The sequence below is a fragment of the Orycteropus afer genome, unplaced genomic scaffold, assembly GCF_000298275.1.
Source record: "Orycteropus afer afer isolate SDZICR_OR568_19922 unplaced genomic scaffold, OryAfe1.0 scaffold00413, whole genome shotgun sequence".
NCBI classification, from domain to species: Eukaryota; Metazoa; Chordata; class Mammalia; order Tubulidentata; family Orycteropodidae; genus Orycteropus; species Orycteropus afer.
In genome coordinates, this window is record NW_006922000.1 from 2,333,719 (window position 1) to 2,337,852 (window position 4,134).

A 4,134-nucleotide genomic window follows, 5' to 3' on the forward strand; every position below is an offset into this window, starting at 1 on the left:
GGCTATGGAAACAAGACCTGCTCAACCAGCTGCCTGGCTTATTTGAGGACAAAATTAGATCGATTACAGGCAAATAATTTATAAATGATAAAGCCCCAAAAGCACCACACACAGCCATTATTATTATTATTATTATTATTAACCTAAATTTAGTCAATATTAACAGCTGAAGAAATCTCCAGAAATTTGTCTTTAAAACAAGCCCATAGACATCTTTATAACTCCCTCAGCACTGGCTCTTAGAAAGCTTGTTTTAATCTTTAAATAGCTTCAACGTTTATTTTTGAAGTAGAGATTTATTTTCCTAAGAAATTCTGAAGGTTTCCTTCCAATGTGAAAGGATGACTCAGGCTTTTGCAATGTTTCTTTGGAACTTTCTAGGGGGTCTATCTATAACAGTATACACAAACGTACATATCAATTCCGAAGGGCGTTTTTTAGGGAAAAACTCACATTGCAAAAGCTTGTAGCCTGAGAACACCCTCCAGCTAAAGGTGAGAGGCTCTGTGCTTCTGAGAACATTAGAAACAGGACAGAAATGGTGCTTATGAAGTCACATCAGCCTCACAGAGGGACGTCAACTGGCCAAGCGTCTTCACCGTATCCCAGCCCATGGGGCCTGACCCCTCCTCTCAACCTCCACCCCACTTATGTCAAATTCCAACACCTTGTACTGCAGGGAGAATTGAAGGGGTAGCACCAGGCTGTAAAGAGCCCTGGTGGCGCAGTGGTTAAACATCCTTCTATCAACAGAACCCACCAGTCGCACCACAGCAGAAAAATGAGGCCTTCTGCTTCTGCAAAGATTGATGGCCCTGGAAACCCTGTGGCACGGTCCCACTCTGTCCTCTAGGGGCGCTGTGAGTTGAAATCGACTAGACGGTAGTGGATGTGGTTTGGGCTTTGCTTCTTGAAGACTGACAGCCTGGGAGACCCTGTGGGCAGTTCCACTCTGTCCTCTAGGGGCGCTGTGGGTCAGAGTTGACTCCAAGGCAGTGGGTGTGGTTTCGGCTTCGCCTCTGTAAAGATTAACACCCTTGGAAGCCCTCTGGGGCAGTTCTGCTCTGTCCTCTAGGGGCGCTGTGAGCCAGAATCACCTTGATGGTTAACGTCCTGTGTGGCACCTGGTTGGACCCCTAAAAACACAGGCCTCTTCCGTCAAAGGTTCTCTGGCTCATAAGGGAGGAAGCTCCACAAAGACCCAGACTGAGCAGCTGCAGCACTATGCGTGGGTGCAGGCAGGTCTCACCTCTGCCACTTGTCCAGCTGTATGACCTCAGACATGGGGTCAGTGCTGGATCAGTGGCAGAATCCTTGCCTTCCATGCAGGAGGGCTGGGTCTGATTCCGGCCAAGGCACCTCACACCCGGCTACAACCCGTGTCCTTAGAGGCCTGTGTGCTGGTGTGATGCGGGACAGGGTTCAGCAAAGCCTCCAGCCAGAGGCGCATCGGGAAGACGGGCCTGGCAAACTGCTTCTGAAAACGGGCCAGTGAAGACCTTACGGATCCCAACAGCCTGATCCGAAATCGCTCACTGGGACGGTGTAGGCCCAGCCAGCGTTCCGTTCCACTGTGCTGGGAGTCGTCATGAGTCAGGGGTAAAAACAATGTGACCTCAGGAACGGGATTTCAGTCCCAAGCCTCCGTGTCCTGATCTGTACAATGGAAGCACTAACAGTTCCCAGCTAAACGAGGCGCAAATGACACACTAAGTGTATATGTAATGATTAGCGTCTCTTGGCAAGAGTAAAGGTCCCTAGGTGATAGAAACGGATTCTACTTCATTGCTAACCTAAAGGCTGGCAGTGCAAACCCACCCGGTGGGGCCACAGAAGACTGGCCTGAAATCTGCTTCTGTAAAGAACAGAATCAAGAAAGTACAATGGAGGGCTCTACTCTGTCACACGGGGTCACCATGTATCAAAATCTACTCAATGGCAACAGGTCTGTTTATCTTCTGGGGTCTTTTCAAGGAGTGAGCATTTCATAAAATCAGTCACCTATAATGATGAACACTCACAAGCAGGTGTAAGATTTGAGCACTTGACATTTGACCCAAGGAAAGCTTCCTGCGTCTGTAAAGATTCTGTTCTGGTCCTCTAGTGCTGCTCTAATAGAAAATACCAGAAACGTATGGCTTTACTAAACAGGGATTATTCCCTCGCAATTTAGGAGGCTAGACATCTGAGTTCACAGTGCCAGCTCTAGGGGCTGGGTGAAGGCCCTCGGCCTTGGCCTTCAGCTCTCTGTCTTGCTCCCAGCTTCTGGAGCTGGAGGCTTCTCTTAACTCCGGCTGCTGCTGGCTGCTGAGGCTGACAAAGCCAAGGTCAACAAATAAAATGGCACAGTCGCAAGATGATCAAGCAACATGGCAGGCCACCAGGTCAAGGTCATCAATAGTCCCAAGATCTGCAGACAACATGGCAGGCCACTGAGAGCAAGACGCAGCCATGCGCAGGATCCAGATGTGCCAAAGGGCTAGAGTCCGTTCCCCAGGCTTCTCCTTAGAGAAGAAAGCAGACCACGTCCCAAAGGCAGCTCTTCAGCTGCTCACAGCAGACTCCACCATGGAGTCGATGACCAGTCTCATCGTGGGGAATAACTAACTAACTACATCCAGCTGCCAGCCATTCCAATCCTGGCCCAGCCAAGTTGACATATAACCTTAACTACCACAGATTTATAGCTATGGAAATCCTCTAGGGTCACTCTGAGTTGGAAGTGACTTGACAGCAATGGGTTTTGGGGTTTAGCTCCACTTTACAAAAGTCTGGAAGTACATGGCTGCCTTGGTGGCCCCAGGAAACAGCCTCTCAAGAGACCACAGGGAAGGGCAGTGATGGCAAATGGACCACAGGGCAAGAGGGCGGGAAGGTTCAGGCCCTGCGGCTGTCCTGAGAGGGCCGGGAGGCTCACTGCAGCCGGGAAGACCATACTCTGCAGCTTCCAGGGCTCAAGGCGTTCCCACTTCCTGTCCAGTGTTAGGGACTAAGGATACTGCTTCCATTGAACAGGAATACGCTGCCATGCTCAGTCTTTCATGGACAGAGGGCCAACTTAAAAGGAAGAAAATGCTTTAAACCAGGCTCTTTCTACAAGCCTCTTCAAGGAGCATGTGCTGAGAGAGATGGCCTCAAATCCCGTCACACACAGAACAAGGAGGACATCACAGTCCTTCCAGTCTGAGGAGTGCTCTAGAAGTTTGTCTCAAAATGCTACCCGGAGCCACTTCCAACTGCTCCCACATCAGCTTGTATAAAGCTCTTTTTACCTTTAAACCAATGGCTTTCGAGTTAAAAAATATATATTTTCACATGGACTTCTGACGTCTACCTCATTTATAAAGGAATGACACATTTTAGAATGTACTTTGGAACATTCAAGGAGTCTATTTTCTGGTTATTTCCTGAAAATCCACCTGGAACCCAAAAGCAACCAAACTGACTTCCCGTTACCTTTGGGGGTGGGGGGATGACGACTTATTTTTAGATTTACTTTGAGGAAGACTTACATCCTTAAGATTTGAGTCACCTCCTGTGCCGGCTATGTTCCACACGCAGCTCACCGTCATCTCCAGCCTGAGCAGCTACACCCTGCTGTTTGTCCTGGTTGACACAACCGACAGAACCTCCCAGAAGGCAGAGCCTTCGTTCCTCAAATAATCCAGGACAGGTGGCATCTGGGAAGCGTTCTCCTCTGATCACGAGACGCAGAGTCCATGGCTGCCGGACACTCACCGGAGCGGACCTCGGGCGGTCAGGCGGGAGAAACGGAGCACCGGAGACTGCTCTATCTCCAGGGCCTCGATCTTCACCTGCGTATCCGTTCCGACCCTGCGAAGCCAGGAGACCCCTGCTCCCTACTCCTCCACGCCTGGCCTCCTGACCCCAGACTAGCAGGCAGGGTTCAGGCGCTGCCATCCGACTCCTCCACACAGGGCCGCTCCTGTCTCCTCAGCCCTCCGCCTCCCGCTCTGACCTCCAGGGTCCCCAGGAGCAGCCTTCTCTTCACGTGCCCACGTCCGAGTGAGCTCTTTGTAATGGGCTGTGAAGGAAAAGGACCTACTCTGTACCTTAGTGAAAGCCAACATTTGCCAACTACACTTCCTAACTGTACACCGTGCATCTCATGTG